Source organism: Cervus canadensis, chromosome 1, assembly GCF_019320065.1.
Source record: "Cervus canadensis isolate Bull #8, Minnesota chromosome 1, ASM1932006v1, whole genome shotgun sequence".
In the NCBI taxonomy this organism is placed as follows: domain Eukaryota; kingdom Metazoa; phylum Chordata; class Mammalia; order Artiodactyla; family Cervidae; genus Cervus; species Cervus canadensis.
The window spans coordinates 108575802-108594815 of NC_057386.1; the positions used below are offsets into that span (position 1 = coordinate 108575802).

A 19014-nucleotide genomic window follows, 5' to 3' on the forward strand; every position below is an offset into this window, starting at 1 on the left:
ACATGTTGAATTATCTCTAGGCTATTAAACCATCATGGCTATTCCGATTTTTTTTTTTTAACAAAGGTACAGATCATCATTATTGTAGGCTATCAGAGAAGCCCATAGTAGGCTACCATTTGTGGTATATATAAAAAGAGAATCGAAAGAACCAATCAGGTTATTTTGGATCTTTGCTTATATTCATAAAATTTTGGGGGGAGGATATCAAGAAACTCAATGTATTTAGTTGCAGTTGGGAAGAGGAACTACAGCAAGGGAGCTGGGGTAGAGAAGGCGCTTCCTGAACTTTCAAACATGTGAATGTATTGGAAATTTATTCAGAAGCAAAAAGGAACAAAGATTTATATGAATAAAAACCACCAGAGAATTACGTGAACAGCTTTACGCCACTGGTTTTGAGAACATGAACACTTTTCTACAAAAATATAACTCCGTAAAAATGATATGGGAAGACAAAGAAATTGTCTAGACTTAGAACGGTTAATGTTGTGCTTACTTTAACACCTGCATCCCCATCTCTTCCAAGACCGCCGGGGAGTACCGGGAAGGCAGGGCTTCTGTGTTTTTCTCACCACTGTCCAGCTCAAGCCCAGCACTGTCCCTGGCACGCTGTAGATACGTGCTGCATGAAGGCTGGACCTCTGGGCTAAGCCAAGCCTTGGGATGGGATGAGGGGAGCGCTAATGGATCACTCGGCCACGCTCTGAACAGCCGCCAGGAGCATCCACCACCCCGACGGCCCGCGGGAAGCCTGACGCATGCGCAGTGCCTGCCCGAGGCCAGTCGGGTGGTACAGCGCCTGCGCGATTCCGGGCCGGGGCGGGTGGGGGGACGTGAACAGGGCAGCGCGGCCGGCGCCTCCGCAGCGACGCGTGTGGGCGGGGCCCGCGCCGCGCCTGCGCAGTCCTCGGCGGCCGTGGGGGGGCCGGACGAGAGGCGGGCCCGGGGGCGGGGGCGCCGTGAGGGAGGCTGGGCCGGGCTGGGCCGGGCGGACGGCGCCGCGGGCTTGGCTGCCGCCCTGAGGCCGGACTCAACGGATTCGGGCCGCGCCACCGGGCGAGCTCGCCGCCCGGCCCCAGCCCGCGGAGCCAGCGAGCGAGCGAGGCGGCGGCGGCGGCGCGCGGTAAGAGCCTGCTCCGGGCCCCCTCAGCACGAGCCACGGCCGGCGCGCCTCTTCGCCTCAGCGCCGCCCGCGCGGCCCGGCCCCGGCGGCCCCGCGGACCCCGGCGGCCCGCGCCTGCGCCGTCCCCTCCCGGGCCCCCCGGCCCGGCGCGCGCCTGCGCCGGCCGCTCCAGGGCCCCGGAGCCTCCCGCGAGGCCGCCTGGCTGGCAGCCTCGCCCCCCGCCCTCGGCCGCCCCGGGCAGGGCCGGCTTCGCGCGCGCGCCCGGCGGCGCCCTCCCTTCGCGCCCCAGGAGCGGCCGGGGCCACCGCTCCACAGCCCCTGGCCGGCGGTGCTCTGGCCCCCCATCCCCCGGCTGGCTCCCTGGCCTCGGGCCTCCTGCGGGCTCCGCTTCCGCCGGCCGCGCGCCCCCGTCCCTCCACCCCCACCTGCGCCCGGCTCTCTGCTGGCGGGGTCAGCCCGGGGCGGACGGAGGGTCCTTAATTCTCCATACCCGGATCATTGCTTCAGGTTGAAGGTGAACACTCTTGTGTTGTTGCCGAGGAAATCTTTGCATTTCCCGCAGTCCGGTCATTGTATGGCTTCAGTGGTTAACGCTTGAGACATCAGAGTTGGTCTCTGGGCAGCTCCCTTTGAGATAGATGACTTGGGAAAAAGAAATCAGTGTCCACATAGTTTCGGCCTGCTTAACAAAACCAAGGAAGAATGTCTGTGATCAGTCAAACGCAAGTGAATCTGGGTTTGCCGATGCCCTTGGTAATTCGCCGGCAAGCACGCGAGGACCCGAGGAAAATGACCATAAATTCGTCGTCCTGTATCGATTATGGGGGAAATGTCTGGTTTTTGTTTTGTTTTGTTTTTTTTTTAAAGCATCTCCAGACATTGATAATGTTTCATAAATTTTCAAGAGATGCAAGAAACTACAGATAACGTTTGCTGTCACCCCCGGAGCTGCATCTTGACATGAAATCAGAGCCTGGGGTTTTGGTAGATACCAGCAGACCTCAGTACCTTATGGATAGCTTATTAAGTAAAGACATCGATGAAGAGTGTACGGTGTGAGAAGTAGGGTATTAACCTGGGTAAGATTTTTTTTTTCCTATAAAGAGATAGCTGGTCCACTAATTTTTTTCCCTCTGCGAAGATGTCTCCTTTCCTCCTTTAAAGACTGCACTCCAAGCAGTCTTTAAAGACTCAACTGGAGACAGCTGGTGGACGCTCTTTAATTGCCTGTGCACATTCTAGGTATGTAGGGATTTTCTTGACCTTCATTTTCGGTAAGACTGAATATTGTGCCGTGGTAGAGCTTTATCACTGCGCACCGTGGCAACAGTCCAGATACCTGAGTGTCCAGTTCTGCATCATAGTGAGTGGGAAGTGATCACAGCGGTTGTGGTTAAGGTGAGGCCTGTATCAGAATTTCTATTTTAAACTTAACCTTTGGGATGTGGGGGTGTGTATCTGCTGCTGTGTCCTCTTGAGATGGGATTTCTCTGAGGCAGAGGTTCTCTTTATAGCTGACTCGACCCAGTTCCTCTTGTATTTCAGATGCACGTGTGTGTGCTCAGTTGTGTCTGACTCTTCACAACTGGTGGACTGTAGCCCGCCAGGCTCCTCTGTCCGTGGAATTTTCCGGGCAAGAATACTGGTGTGGGTTGCCATTTCCTACTCCAGGGGGTCTTCGCGACCCGGGAATAGAACCCCCGTCCCCCACATAGGCAAGAGGATTCTTTACTACTAGTGCCACCTGGGAAGCCCGTATTTCAGATGACTCAGATGATAATACTGCTTTGGTTCAAAATAATTATCAGGGTTGGGTTTCAAAATACATTAAGACTTGGTGTATAACCATATACAGATTTAAATCACGTGGCTCACTTATGCATAGTTACGATGCAGTAGAGGGAAAGTGACAAGGTGTCAGGAGGCAAGATAAACTCTCTTTGTGGCTTTGGGCTGGTCAGTTTTCCTTTCTGGGCTTTGTTTCCCCATCTGTAAAGGTGGGGTTTGGAAGTGGAGATGGAAGGACTCTGCTTGAGGTGTCAGTTTTAATGTTCAGTGGCTCCTTGCCTACTTAATCCTCTTCAGCCAGAGGTAGAACTGGGCCTTCTCACCAATTCCATGACATTGTGGTCCTTCCTTAAAGATTGGAGAGGTGGTGTCATAAAGTTGGTGTGAACAAACCTCAGAAACTCTTGGTCAGGCTGTGAAACGAAGTGTTGAGTGGGCTTCAGTGTATTTAACAAGGACAGTATAGAGAGTTTTTTGTAAAACTAAATTTATTCAACTAAAAGGCTGTTCTTTCTAAAAATGTCATTTTCTTGATGTTAAAGCATCTTTTATGATATGATGGTGATAGTAAATGTTGGTATATGGGATTGTAAATGGCATCTACGAGGTTTGTTCCCTTATCACAATAAGATATTTTTAGAAAAAAAGAGAACCTAGAATCTATTGTTTTGCTATTGCAGTAAGGGAGTTTAGGAAAAAGTTCCTGGGGCTTTTGCGGCTAAGAAGATTAAAACATAGATTACTTTTTAAGAGTAGATAGAAAAAAAAAACAAAAATAGTAGATATGAGTTTACTTTGTGGTAATTCATTTGTCACAAGCCACAGGCAACCAAGGAGGCTCTGTCATGTAGTAAAGATACTTCTCTTCTGATCACCCTTTCTACCAGATATAAAATGTCAGGATGTATGTGTGTGTGTGTGTGTGTGTGTGTGTGTGTGTGTAAGCCCAGGGTTAGGAGTGTGTGTGTGTGTAAGCCCAGGGTTAGGGGGGTGTGTGTGTGTGTGTGTAAGCCCACGGTTAGGGGTGTGTGTGTGTGTGTAAGCCCAGGGTTAGGGGTGTGTGTGTGTGTGTGTGTGGCCATGGATGAGAAGGCTTCTCGGGTGTGTGTGTGTGTGTGTGTGTGTGGGTGGCCATGGATGAGAAGGCTTCTCGGGTGTGTGTGTGTGTGTGTGTGTGTGTGTGTGTGTGGATGAGAAGGCTTCTCGGGTTGTGTGTGTGTGGTGTGTGTGGATGTGAAGAAGGCTTCTGGGTGTGTGTGGTGTGTGTGTGTGTGTGTGTGTGTGTGTGTGTCATGGATGAGAAGGCTTCTGGGTGTGTGTGTGGTGTGGGTGTGGATGAGAAGGCTTCTCGGGTGTGTGTGTGTGTGTGTGTGTGTGTGTGTGTTGTGTGTGTGTGTGTGTGTGTCCATGGATGAGAAGGCTTCTCGGGTGTGTGTGTGTGTGGCCATGGATGAGAAGGCTTCTCGGGTGTGTGTGTGTGTGTGTGTGTGTTGTGTGCCATGGATGAGAAGGCTTCTGGGTGTGTGTGTGTGTGTGTGGCCATGGATGAGAAGGCTTCTCGGTGTGTGTGTGTGTGTGTGTGGCCATGGATGAGAAGGCTTCTCGTGTGTGTGTGTGTGTGTGTGTGTGTGTGTGTGTGTGTGTGTGTGTGTGTGTGTGTGTGTGTGTGTGTGTGTGTGTGTAAGCCCAGGCAGGGGAATTCCTCCTGGTGGTTGGAATTGTTAGTATTGAATAGACTGGCTGCTGAGGTAAAGAACCCCTGTGGGGATTCGCTGTCAGCTGGGAAATCTTTCAGTATTGTGGCCCCAGTCTTTTGCTGTGAAACACCATGACCATCAAGAAATTAGGCTATGCTGATGGGAGAAGTGGCTGGCTCCATCTGTTTTAAAGTGGATGTGTAACAGATGACCTTTGTGTCCATGAAATCTTAAAAATTTTTAAAGATTTAAAAACTCTTAACAGATTTAGTTACTGTAAATTTTGTTTGTACTTACAAAACTGCAATGTATAATGTGTATCAGACATGGATTTTTAAAGTGTCTCAAAATATTATAATCCCTAATTCTTGAAATACTCATTTTTGCCTTGGAGGACAGACTGCCCTCACTCACCTCTGAGTGCTCCAGTTTCAGGGGAGAACGCAGGAACTCTGTACAGGACATTTGTCCACAAGAAAAGAGGGCAGAGGTGTTTTTCCTGACCTTTCCTCACATCCTCATTGTCGTCCTGTCTTTACTTCTTTGGTTAAATCCTGAGGTTTGCTCCTGCCTGTCTTTCTAAAATGTTAATCTGCTCAAAGTTACTGACCCTCCTCTGGCACAATTTAAAATCCTTCAATGACCCCCCCTCCCCCCCCGCCGGTATTCACAATCAGATCTGCCCCTGTAGCCCTGGCCCCGCCTCTCTTTAGGCATCCCCTCCAGAGCCTTGTTGAGCTCTTGGTCCCTGAGGCTTTCCCCATCTCCTGCTGGAATGCTCTTCTTTAACCTCGTCCTTCAAAACTCTGCTCAGAGTCCTCTGCCTGCAGGGCCTCCCTTGCCCTGTCTTCTGCAGGCCTGTCCAGCCCCCTCGCCTTAGGGTTTGGTCCCCGGTGTCTGACACAGAGCAGGGCGCAGAGACCCTCAGGCCCGGCCTCCGAGGACAGGGCTCACTTAGCCCCTGCCCCTCGAGAGGTCCACTGGCCTTGCCAGCCCTGCGACACCTTCCAGCCACGCACACCAACTTGCAGAGTCCATTTAATTGTGTTTTAGTGTCTAATTCAAATCTAACTTCTTGACAGAGGAGACTCTGTAATGTCTATTTTATCAACCAGAAACGAGGTGGGCATCATCTTTACTTGCATACTGTCTCCTTTCCCCTCCTTCTGCCTTGTGATTTTTTTAAAATCTGATGAATGGTAAAATTTTAAGAAATGAAGATATCAAATATCAAGTTTGTCTTTTGTGCATATAGCCAGGGAAAACAGGAATGTTAAAGGAAAAAAAAAAATAAAGGGGAAAAAATACTTCATCTCTTAAAAAAAACTCCAAAAAACCCATATTACACTCATTTTCAAAAGAACTTGAGTTTATTTAAAAAAAAACACACAACAGAGATCATGATTAAGTTTAGAAAACAGGCAAACTGGCAACAGGGTTAAAATTTGTCAAGAAATACTTGTTTAAAATGAAAGTTGTCCCTTTCTTCCTCTCTCCCTTCTCGTGTTCTTGGATAAAGTCCCAACTCAGCCATTTTCTTGGGACACCTTGTCCCCTGGGAAGTCCTGAGGCAGTTTGTTAAAGCTGCTTTCTTCCCCAGCAGCCACAACTGGACTCCTTTCTCCCATGAAGGACCCCTCTTCTCCGGCGCAGGAGACGCCAGTGTCCCGAGTCCCACTCCTTTCTTTCCCCGGAGGCGTCTCCTGGTCATGGTTGTGCTCACCAGGCCCAAGAGTTCTTGAGCAGGAGATACTGAGTTTTCTCCTTGCATACCTTCTTTTTAAAAACAAAAAACGAACAAAAAAACCTTGATGGGTTTGTCTCAGTCTTTCCTTGGCCTCACAGCTTGCCAGATCTTAGTCCCCTGACCACAGATTGAACTTGGGCCCCCAGCAGTAAAAGCACCAAGTCCGACCCCTGGATGCCAGGGAATCCCAGGGTTCAGGTCAGTCTTAATCTTCTGTCCCGGCTTCTTGTTCCTCCCTCTCTCTGGCGTCGGCGTTTTCTGCAGACCCCATCACGTCATTCCGCTTCCTCAGGTGCGCTTTGTCTCGTGTGATACATCATCTGCTGGGTTTTTCAACCCTGCCTCCTTCAGTTTTATTTTTATTTTTTGGCTGAACTTCGAGGTTTGCAGGCTTAGTTCCCCAGCCGAGGGTGGAACTTGCACCCCCTGCACTGGCAGCTCAGAGTCTTAACCGCTGGATCACCAGGGCAGTCCCTGGTTTATTCCGCTTTTGGCTGTTACGGATTATGCTGCTGTGAACCTCCGTGTACAAAGTTCTGTGTGGACAGGTGTATTCTGTGGTCTTAGATGTGTACCTAGGAGTGGAGTCGCTGGGCCCTGTCGTAGCGACGTTAAGCCTGTGGAGTCACCACCAGCTGTTCTCCACAGCCGCTCTGTGCACCGCCCCTCCATCCCACGCCACGCTCTCCGTTCCCCACTTCCTAATCAGTGTATGGGTGTTCAGGGGATGCTTTGAAAAACATGGGGCGTTTTTGGTCCTTCTGCTTTTTGTTTTTCTCACCCACTCGATACTTCCGGAAAATTCTTTCAAATCAGCTCGTACCATTCTGACTCATTATGATAATATTCCATAGTGCAAATATACTGTGTATTGATTCAGTTCAACAGAAAGTAAGAGGCTGCTATGTATCAGGCACCGATTTAGGCTCGGAGGCAATAAAACAAGATGCCCTGTGTTCTTAGAGTTTACTTTCTAGTAGGGGTGCGGGTGGGACATCAAGAAATGACAGGTAGCATAGCCTAGGGTTTTACCAGGGCAGTCTGAGTCTGACAGCTTTCGAAGGAGCGCATATGGCTAGATGGCCCTAAATGTTGTTGCAGGTTACTTTAAGGAGAAGGTAGAAACATTTTCGTAAAATAAAAAATAGGAAAAAATAAATAAAAGACCTAACTGGTTAATGTGGCTGTGGAGATCTGAGAGGTCAACAGATGAGTCAGTTGGTGTTGGAGTCGTTGGTTAGCACATTTATGAATTGCATCCAAGTCCTCGTACTCCAATACTTTGGAAAAGACCCTGATGCTGGAAAGATTGAAGGCGGGAGGAGAAGGGGATGACAGAGGATGAGGTGGTTGGATGGCATCACCGACTCTACAGACATGAGTTTGAGCAAACTCTGAGAGTTGGTGATGGACAGGGAAACCTGGCGTGCTGCAATCCATGGGGTCAAAAGAGTTGGACACGACTGAGCGACTGAACTGAACCTCTGGTGCCGAGTGATAGACACCCCTCCCCAGGAACCAGGTGAAGGGTGTGGGGCGCTTTCTGATGGGTGCCGCTGAGAGGACTTTTGGGGGACATGGCAGAACCTCCAGCGCAGTCTTGTTTTCTTCCTGGACTTTCTGTATTTGTTATGTTGCCCTTTGAATTATTGAGGCTGTCCCTCCAGTAAAGCTACTTTAAATTACTCAAGGTGAAGCCTAGGGAAAACAGTTTGGATCATCTGAAATGGTTAGGCCTGAGGGCGTTCCCTCCAGCGAGGGCAGCTTTGTATTGACATGCAGCCTAGCTGGGCCTGCACTGATCCTTCTGTGTTGGCTCTAAGGGTTACCCGGTTAAAATAAATGTTTTGATTTGTTTTTTTTTAATTTTACTTTGAAATGAAGTTAGAAATGCACATTTAGATGCAGTTACTCACCCTTCATGTTACCCATCCAGGTGACAGGCCAGCTCCGTCATCATGGGATGCTGGTCATCTGTTGAGTAATCAGAATGTCACTCTAAGGAATAAAATATTATCCCGCAGAAGTTTTTGGGGGCAGTTCAGTTACTAATGTGCCTTGTGTTTTGAAAAAGCATCAAAACGCGGCCTGCAAGTTTATGTTGAAGTAACATTTCTGAAGGTCTAGTATAACATAAATACCAGCGGGGGCGCTGTCTCTCTGGGCAGGGGTCTCCTCTCCCCTGGTTCTGCTGCTTGCTCTCCTCACACCCCCACCACACATGTGCTCAGTGGGGCTGGGTTCCAGCACTTTGTTTATGAAGCTAATTCGGTTCATACGATTTATGAGGTTTGGGTTATTAGTACTGTGAAACCTAGTGAGCCTGCATGGCAGCATGGTTGAAAAGCCCTACATTTCACGTGTCCCTTTCATCATACAGGGTCCTCTCACAACACATTTCACAGTAGTTAGCATGACTTACTTTCCTTATTTCACAGATGAGGCTGAGAACACAGAGTTAGCCAGGGCCACCCTTGACTTTGAGCCCAGGTCTCCTGTGTTCTTTTCAGTGATCCGCTGCTGCTCCACTGGAGTGCGTCTGCCGTGTGGTGAAGGAGCCGCAGTGCCATTCGGCCTGGAGAAGAGAAGACGGGGTCGGGCATTGTTTCCCGTGTGATTGAATTGTCTGAAGAGCTTTCGGGAAGTCCTCCAGGAAGGAGGACTGGATTTATCTTGTGCTGCTTTGGCAGGTCCCCTAGTAAATGGTGGTCACAGCCGCGCTGACGTGCGGCTCCACGTGTGAGAACCTGCCCGAGAACTGCAGGGCCACCTGGTGACCAAGGCCGCCGGGTGTGGCAGGACGGCGGGCAGGGGGCCGAGCGCGGTGCCCCGGCCTCACAGGTCCGCCCCGCCCCCCTCTGCCCGCTTCCTCTGCTGAGCACTTGCCGGGGCCCCGTCTCCTCTTCCGAGCCTCGCACCTCTTCTCCCTGAAGCCCCTCAGAGGCAAGTCTTAAATACGGGATGGTCATCTGATAGTAGTTACTGATGACTTCGGTTCATTTTTCTCACGTATGCAGTCTGTCTTCACTCCTTCCATGTTTTAAGTAAAGTGACAGGTATGGCTTTGGAATTTATCATTTTTTCTCCAATGCTGTTTCTGTAGGGATTTTTTTTTTTTAAGCTGGAAATAAAAATTGAAGGCAGGGGATTTATTGTATGAGAGTCTCTGCTGAACGGCTAACGCAGGGTTTCCTTTCTCACCCAGGGTTTATCATCCTCAGAGCTGACCCCCCAAGGTCCCTGTGCTGTTTCACTCCTCGTCGCATGTGATTGCCGATGGCGTGGGCGCTGTGTTTGTCTGGCCAGGGCATCCTGCGGGTGGGGAGAGGGTGGTCAGCCACGGCCGCGTCTGTATCAAGGCCACAGAGTGACTTCCGAGAAGGCTTCTCCATCCCTGAACTGCTTTGCAGGTGAAGCTTCAGGGCGCAGTGAGCTCAAGGGGGAAAGGCCTGTCACCTGTCAAGGAGCTGGTTAATTTTTGCACAGCAGTTTCTGTTTTGTCTTTTATCTACCCTGTTGTCAGGAGCCTGGAGCTTAGACACGTTTGCTCTGCTGCGTCGTCAGAAGCGAACCAGGGACGTTTCAGGCGACTGAGGCTGGAATGGATGGATGGGTGGCTGCCCTGAAAAGGAGAGTCCCTCAGGAAAGAGGCCAGTGAGAAAGTGAGCCCGGCGAACTCCCTTGCGAAAAGCTCCCTGTGACGCTCCCCCACTGTTCCCTGGGGGCCCCAAGAGCTGGAGCGCGGTGCCTGTCTGAGGGTCTCACTAACCCAGCTTAGTGCGAGAAGACCCGGTTCACCTGTGTCTGCCGGTGACCTCCCAGCCTCTGCTGAGGGGCGGGCCCGGCCGCGCGGTTGGCGTGGGGGCCTCGCTGATTTCTAGCCGCCTCAGAATCTGTTGCTGGATAACTTGCACTCACTAGTGCTCTTCCTGCCTTCTGGACCTTTTGAAGTTTGAAAAAGGCTGTTTGGAAAGAGGAAGTGAGCAGTCAGGATGAGGGGATTCGCCTCTGTGGGGCAGGGAGGAAGTCTGCAGGGCCCCGTTTGGCGGGACTCGCGGCCTCCACCCAGAGGTGCGAGAACCGACTCCTGGACATGAGTACTGTGTCCAGAGTCGTGCAGCCAGCACGCGGGGGGGCTGCCCGTGAGCCTGAGCGGTCCGAGCGCTCTCCACGAGGGTGCCGTCTCTCTCATAGAGACCTGTTTCCTTTGTGTCCTGAAGTCCTTAGAAGGGGTGATTGTTTCTTAAAGCTGAAGTAGTTACATTACTCATTTACAGTAAATCAGGTTAGATGCGCAACGTTTTCAGAGACAGGATTTGGTCATCTGGGGGTAATGTTTTGAATCTAAGAAATAGTTTTGAAGGAATAGAATCCGAAGACCCTCCCATCAACTTGAGTTTGGGGTGAGCTGCTGTGCCCTTTGTAAGGATGTCTCTTATCCCTGATGTCTGTTACTAGTAGCCCAGAGTCTGCTAAATCAGGTAACGTTCTCAAGTTTTACTTGTTAAGAATTAGAATGACGTATCAGGAAGAAAGATTCGTTTCACATGTTCTGTTTTCTTGAAACGCGATTGCTTGTGTCGCATTGAATTTCTGATACGTGATTGAATTTGGTGTTTGGCGTGTAGTCATCACTCAGGCAGTAAAGGCAGTGGCGGTCGGTGGATTGAGGTATATGGTGCGGCTCAGCGTCCCACAAGGAAGTATGCGCCGTGGCATTTGGATCTCAGAAGGAAGTGCTTGCCTCGGCTTTCCTCTCTTTCCCTCTCGCCTCCTCATCCTGCCGCTGATGAGCACCCGAGCAGAGTCCTTCACGCGGTTGCAGGACGTGGTGAGGGGCCGTGCCCTGTGTCACGGGGGTCTGGAGAGTGCTTCCAGGATTTCCCCTGCCACACAGGTCCTTCCAGCGGCGGGTCGGGCCCCTCAGGTCCTGGCTTCGATTCCGTCTCTCGGATATTCGGTTCCCCTGTCTCTGTGGTCCGTACAAGATGCGCTTGGCACTGGCCCTGCCTCGCCTCGTTTGTGGGGCCGGGAGAAGCCTGCCCACGCTGCCCTCGTGTTGACGGTGCCCGAAGGCGAGCCTTCCTGCTGTCCGGGTCCTCTGAGCTGCACCTGTCCTCGGAGACTGCTTCCAAGGAGGGGGACTTCTCACCTGGCAGACCTGGGACTTGGGGGAATAACGGGCTAGTGGGGGGCGGTGTGCGAAGCGGGTGCTGGGCCCAGCCCTGGGCCTGGTTGCAGGGCCTTGGAGGGCCCTGGCGCGGGGCCTCGGACTCTGGGTCTGGAGCCCTGTGGAGGCTGGCTGACGGCGCCTCCCTCCCTGCTGGCGAGCCTGTGTGCCTGGCTCCGGGTGGCCAGGCGAGCTCCAGGACACCAACCGCACTTAGATTGCGGGTGAAGAGCGAATACTTTTTAGTCCAAGTGCGTCCCGAAGGTTGCCGGGCCGGCGGGCAGTGAGGTGTGCTGTGGTCCCAGCGCTGGAGGCGGCGTCTCAGGCGGGAGGACGGGGCTCAGGGCAGGGAGGCAGCGTGGCCGCGGCCTGGGTGGGTGACCCCGGGCGGGCTTGGGCCTGAGGTGTGCGGGGGAGTGGGCACGCCCCGAGGGGCTGTCCCACCAGCGAGGCGGCTGTGGCGTGGAGTGCCGGGGCGCATGGGGCTCTCCAGGCTGCGCTGCTCTCCTGGCGTAGGAGAAGCTGGAACAGGGCTGGCAGGAGCGGTGGGCACGGCCTGTCGTGGGGGCCGGGCCTCGGCGTCTCACCGCGGCCGCAGCCGACACTGACGGCGGCCTGTCATGGGGAGCCTGGTCGGCGCCGCTCACGCCCTGCCCTCGGCGGCCAGCTGCGGGAGGCTCAGGTCTGCGCGCCTCCCTTGAGGGTAGGGAGGTGACCTGCTGTGTGTGGAGTCCCCACAGGCCGTGGGCCCTCAGCGTTTAGTCCCTGCCTTCCCTCTCGCCGGCGAGGTGTCGGGGGGCTGGACCATAGTGGCTTTTCGCTGTCCGTCTGGGGCTGTGGGTCTGCCTGGCAGCGAGCGAGGAGGCCACAGGAGGCCCAGGTCAGCCCCTGGGGCTCCTCACGTCTCATTCTGGGAGACCAGGGAGAGCCGCCTCCGAGCGGCTGTCCTTTCCCAGAAAGTGTGGTTGGAAGTCAGGGCTGTCGCTGGCCCGTGTCATAACTGTTCCCTGTTCCTCCAGCCGGTTCTGTTGGGCTGGCTTTCTCAGCGCAACAGGATGTCTGTGCAGATGAGACCCTGTTTATGGTCTGCTGCACAGAGATGAGCGTCTCCCTTCCCTCCTGGGTTTATAAACCAGTCTTTTCGTGCCAGTTTGTCAGCCTTGACGCTGTTGATTTTGGGGCGAGGGGTGTCCTTGAATTGTGGGATCTCTCGCAGCACCCCAGCTGTGACAACCAGCAGTGTCTCCTGACAGCGCTGCATGTCCCCTGGGGGCGGGACTGCCCACATGGTGAGCACTGCCGCATCCTCCCTGGACAAAGAAAAAGCGATCCTTTCTGTTTCCTATGAATCTTCATTTTATCTAATCAGTGAAACACGTGCTGAAAAAAGATTTCGTTTTCATTAAACTGAACTCAAGTTTTAATCTATTTTAACTTAATTTGGAAAGACTTTCTTTGTGCCATTGGCAAAACATTTCTCAAATATAAAATCTTTAGCTTTTTTTAAAGGGATTTATTATATTGTTACATTTAATTATTAGTGAATTACAAAAATGAGTATAATACTAATATTATTAGTGAATAATAATTAGTGCATAATTAGCGAATTACAAAAAAAAAGTTTCTTTATTTCAGAGTTAAAAATGTTCAAATATATCGAATTGGTATTTCTAATTAAAAGTATGGCCGACAGTTCATTTTATGAATACAGTATTGTGCAATTTTGTAACTGCCTGCCAAAAATCTGAGCTTAAAGCCATGGTTTGAAAGGGTCATGAATAAACATTTTCTTTTTGTAAATATTCAAAAACCTTGGCTGAGCGGGGAAAGGAGACTCAAAATTTCTTGCATTCTGGCTGTTTGAACTTTGGGAACTGATTTGTTTTGGACTAAATCTGGAGAAATCATTTGTGTACTATAGCCAGAAATTCTTTTAGGCTGTCTTTTTCCAGCCTTGTCACTTATCTGGAATGTTAAGTATTGGCAGTAGTTTAACGGTCTTTTAGCAGCTTGTATTAAAAAAAGAGAAGGTCTCCAGAAATGGATCTGAAGAGGTCTTAGTATAAGGTTAGGGTTTGTTTGTTTTTTGTTTTTGTTATTCTTTGCAAAGCAGTGAGAAGGAGAAGACTTACAGTTCTAAGTTTGAAAAAATGCAGGGAGCATCTAGTTTCCAGATATTCCTTGTGTTAAACCCTGCAGAATAACAGAAATCATGAATCAGTATGAGTGACGTTTTCTGTGACCAGAGAGAAGGGAAACAGACTCGCACTTTGGGATTTTTGCTGCTGGCAGTTAGTTGGCTCCCTTTTTCTTGCGTCCCGTCTGTCAGTGGTTGGAGTTTAGTGACAAGCGTGCAGACTCTGGGCAGACTGCTCACCTATCACCCTGGCCTCAGTCTCTTCTCCAGGCACGTCGGGTGGCTTCTAATCAAATGTGCTGGTCTGGGCAGCACAGCCCTCCCCCGGCAGCCTGCTCTGGGCTTTAAACAGCAGCAGCAGCAAAGCGTCTCACCCGCCTCGTTACTGTCTGACTCTCTGCCCTTCGCAAAGCCGCATTTCTGAAATGTTCTTCATCCTTGTCTCCTACTCAACCTTTTATCCCATTCCAGTGGCATCTGACTTCTCTCCAGCCTTCCCCGTGGAGCTGTGTTGGCCCTGCTTGCCATCACCCCCTTCTGGCTGACTTCAGCGTCCACTTGGGTACGTGGTCCTGTGGATTCGCCCCCCAGACCCCTCCCCGCCAGCGTGGCCAGGCAGAGAGGAGGTGGCTGTGAGGGGCGGGGGTGGAAATGGGAGAGGGGCTGTTTTTTCCTTTCCCTTCCTCTGTGGCCAGGAGAGTGTTTGGAGGGGAGCACACACTTGGGCTCAGCGGTGGAGGTGGAGGAGAGGTCCGTCGGAAGGCCGCCTTTCCTTAGGGCCAGAGTTTGCATCACTGGTTTCCGGGAGCAGGGAGAACACCTTATTAAATGTGCACATTAGTCAGTGGTCACACCCTAATTTTAAGCATGCAATAAAATCTGTCTTAAAAATGAGAAAATTTCATTTTCTCTCCCCTTCCCCTTCCCTCTCCCCACTGCTAATCACTGGTTTGTTCTCTCTGTGAGTCTTTTAAATGTTTATTTTTATTGTAACATGGGGTTGCAAAGAGTCGGACACGACTGAAGCGACTGAGCGGCAGCAACATAACCTTTAAAAATTGCGGAGCACAATACGGCACACCTGGGGTTTCTGGAATGTTCCGGTCAAGTCGCTTCAGTCGTGTCCGACTCTCTATGACCCCGTGGACTGCAGCCCGCCCGGCTCCTCTGTCCACAGGATTCTCCAGGCAGGAATACTGGAGTGGGTTGCCATTTCCTTCTCCAGAGGATCTTCCTGACCCAGGATCAAACCCGCATCTCTTATGTCTCCTGCCTTGGCGAGCAGGTTCTTTACCACTAGGGCCACCTGGGAAGCCAAACTTATGTAACAGTAAGTGGCAACTTTGGCTTCTATTACAAATGAACTTGAAGGAACTTCCCTGGTGGCTCAGTGGATCGAAATCCACCCGCCAGCGCAGGGAACGCGGGTTTGATCCCTGGTCTGAGGAGATTCCACGTGCCGTGAGACAGCTGAGCCCGCACGACACGCTTGCACCGTAGATCCTGAGCCCCAGCACTGCTGAGCCTGTGGCCCCGACTGCTGAGGCCTCGGAGTCGTACCCACTGGACTACCAGGGAAGTCCCTCCAAGTCTGTATTTTTTTTATAATGCCTTTCTGGTTGTGTGTTAGAATTCACAGTAAGAAAGATTTGAAAAATGTATGTGTTGAGGAATTCAGAATAGAACGTCTGTTGCATTATGATTTATTCAATTAAAACATTTCAAATAGAGTTTCTTTTCAACATTTTGTTTGATTTTGTAGTACTCATCATTTTATCAATTGGTTATTTGATCCAGTTAGCAACATTTGTTCACAGTCTTCAATTTAGTTTGCTAAATTTCCATTTTCCCTTGACAGTGATTCCTTCTCAGTGTTTTAAGTCTCTTTTCTTAATTTAAAATTTTAATATTCCTACATTTTGAATGTGGAGCTTGTGAAGTAAGAGAGATAAATGTATTTAGATTGCTTGGATTGAAACCTTTTTTTGAATTTTGGTGGAGTGTTATCAATATATAACATAAAAACACCATAGCTAGTACCACACACCGTAGTTTAAACACCAAAGCAGTTTCCTTTTTTTTTTTTTTAATGGTTCTGATTCCTGGTTCTGAGGGTATGAATTGTGAGATAGAGTGTTTGAATTCCCAGTGCTCCTGGTCCATCCTCCTGGCCTTGCCAGCAAGGCTCCGAGTCAGCATGCCTTTCTCAGGGTTGTGCAGGCGGGCCTGAGGCCTCAGTCCGGGCCTCCTGATTGCCCTTCCAGGGAGCCCCCAACCATGTACCTTCAGTGTTTCCTGACATGCAGTTTTCAGTGGGAAAGAACCAGAAGCAAGTGTTGTTTGTTGACATCTGTGTGCCACAGTGTGTAATTTAATGAAGTAGTGAGTAAAAATAATCTTTAGTCATTCCTGATGAAGGGTTTCTCTGACAGAGAGTCCTTTGAGTTGCTGCTTTTGTTTTAATAAGGCATTAGTCATCGTTGGGGCATGCAGTGTGTTGTTATAAATTATGGCAGCTCACATTTGTGCCATCCTTGCTGTGGGCCACCCTGCTAAGCACTGTGGGCTCATTCTTTCATTTAATCCTCCCCAAATCCTTTTTGGTGGGTAGTATTATTACCATCCCATTTTATGGATGACGAAACTGAGATTTCAGAGAGGCTGACTTCCATGCCTCAGGATACAGATGTCATCAGACACTGCAGGTGGGGCAGTCTCCCAATGGTGGTGGTTTGGTCACTAAGGCATGTCCGACTCTTGCGAGCCCATGGACTGTAGCCCTCCAGGCAGAAATACTGGAGTGGGTTGCCATTTCCTTCTCCAAGGGGTCTTCCCGACCCAGGGATTGAACCCACATCTCCTGTGTCCTGTATTACAGACAGATTCTTTACCAACTGAACCATCAGGAAAATCTCCGAATACTGTTTTTTTAAATAACACAGTGGATTTTAAAAAATGGTCTTTTTTAGGGACTTCCTGGTGGTTCAGTGGTCAGGACTCCGTGCTCCTGCTGCTAGGAGCATGGGTTCTATCCCTGGTCGGGGAACTAGGAAGCTGCGAGCCTGGAAGTGTGTCCTAAGTAAAGAAATCAATAGAAACTGTCAATTAAGTAACAATTCCATTTTTCTTTACTGAGCCATGCAGCCTGTGAGATCTTAGTTCCCCCAACCAAGGACCAACCAGGCCCCCTGCAGTAACAGTGCAGCGTCTTACCCTCTGGACCACAGGGCGGTCCCCCCAGTTCCGTTTAAGTATCTGTGAATACCGGTGCACCGAGTGTAACGGGAGCATGGTTCTGCGCGGAGGGGACTAGGAGGTGCATAGAGGCGCTCAAGGGGAGCAGGGGTGAGGGGCCGGGGTCCTGGTGTGGCTCCCCGCGGGAGGCCCCACGCGGGCTCCTGTCGGGCGCTGTGCTGGGGCCTGGCGGCGCTTCTCGCCAGGGACGGCCGCAGAGCTCCCCAGTGGTTTGCTGGACAGTCCTCTCAGGGAGGAGCCCTCCTGATGCAGTACAATGACAGTTACGGTAAGTTCTTCCGGTCCTTTGGGCATTATTTCTGAAACTCGGTTAGTGTGTTTTCTATGGGTGGATGGTTGGGGAGGGTGGAGTTTCTGAATCACTGAGAAAAATTGCCGTCCCCGATCCTGGGTTCTTGCTACACTTTTCTGACCTTTGAGCCCTGGTGAAATAACGTCTAGAACAAGTATGGTGGGATTTTTGTTCTCTTTGTTGGTCTGCACGTGTTCTTTTGTATAGTAACTCTGTAAATTAGGTTTTATCAAGTCTTTATAGGAGAGGAAACAGCCGGAGTGTGAACCCAGCTCAAAGTCCAGTGCTGTGTGCTCTTTTGAGGCCTGGGGTGGGGTCTGTGATCTCTACCTGTAACAGCCTCATCAGTTGGGAGAATTGCATTAAATTAGAAGGGTTTTGGAGTCAGGAGATAACCGTGGAGATTCCTTAAAATTGAGCCTCCTTTTATTTTAGGTGAGGATCCTGATTGGACAAATTACTTAGATTGAAAACAGCACTTTTTACAAGGAGAACTAATGGGTTTCAAGTCAAAGTCAGAATTTCAGAACATCTCAAAGGCTGGACCTTCGGCTGAATTTGACCAAATGATAGTTGTAACAGAAACAAGTATGAATCTTTCTGAGAATATCAGTCACACAGCTGCGAAAAGGAGAATGTGGGGTGTTTACTATGCAGTTCCTTCAGTGTCTGTGTTTGGAAAGACTCACAATAAAATGTTATCAGGGAAAAAAGGAAAGCAACTTCGCAGGAGTTTGTGTGACAGGACCTTGTAGTATTAGGTGACCGTGAACTGAGCCTGAGCCTCTCGTAGCTCCTGGCCAAGCAGGTAGGAGCAGGCCAGACTCTGCTTGCAGACCGGGTCCTCTAGCGTCTGGGAGGTGGGGGTGCAGCCAGCCCATGAGGGAAGTGCGAGCCGGCCCTTAGGTCCGGGCGAGCTGTGGGCTGAGGGCGCTTCTGAGTGTGGAGCTCGGATTCGGGCGGAGGAACGGTGCTCCGGGGGCGGCGAGGCCCTTCCAGCCCCTCTCCCCGAGCCCGTCCGTGTGCCCTTCGGCCTGCCCCGCGCGGCCCCAGGTTTCTGTCGGAAGGACCACGATCAGGGCGGCGCCGCCTCAGCCCTCAGCCCCCTTCTCTGTTCTGAGCAGACTCAGGTCTGCAGGGGCCGCGCGGCCGCCACCTCTGCTCTGCCCCTCCCTCCCTGCTCCAGCCGCGTCTGCGCATGTACAGACCTCAGGCTTTCAGTGGGATTTGTAAAGGGTGGGCACCTGTTCACTTGGGCACCTCATTCTTCCCCCGGACTGTGGGCACCTGAAAAGTAGGTGAAAGTGAAGTTGTGTCCGCCTCTTTGTGACCCCATGGATGTAGCCCACCAGGCTCCTCCGTCCATGGGATTTCCCAGGCCAGAATACTGGAGTGGGTTGCCATTTCCTTCTCCAGGGGAGCTTCCCGACCCTGGGATTGAACCCCGGTCTCCCACATTGTAGGCAGATGCTTTATGGTCGAGCCACCAGGGAGAAGTAGGTGTTTGTGTCTTAATCAGCTTAGGATGCCCGTGTGTTTGTTTATGCCTTGTTTCACTTGCGTCCTGTGGTGGCCCAAGGAAAGAGCAGATAAACCAAGGAGGGTCTTGGAATGCAGGGACAGAAAAACCAGACCCTTATTGTCCTTCCCTCTGCCATGTTGTAACTATTCATGGAGCAGTATCGCCTGGCTCCCCTCCTGCCCCCCAGGGAGAAGGCGTCTGCCCTCCCAGTGTACACCGCCCCCCCAGTGTACACGCCTCGTCCGATCAGCAAATGGCCCGCAGGACCCGTGTCCCGCTC

The 19014-nt window shown here is 51.1% G+C and overlaps 1 protein-coding gene across 2 annotated transcripts in view; it reads left to right on the plus strand.

The window, feature by feature from the left end:
* Positions 1-943: 943 nt before the first annotated feature.
* SPECC1L (sperm antigen with calponin homology and coiled-coil domains 1 like) overlaps positions 944-19014 on the plus strand; it is an 85761-nt gene continuing 67690 nt past the window's right edge. Inside the window, exon 1 of one of the 2 annotated variants that reach the window (XM_043434469.1) lies at positions 944-1126. The gene's annotated coding sequence lies outside the window, so the exon portion shown is untranslated. Of the gene's footprint in view, positions 1127-2242; positions 2525-19014 lie in introns of those variants that run through there. The other variant, XM_043434476.1, reaches the window with a different exon arrangement.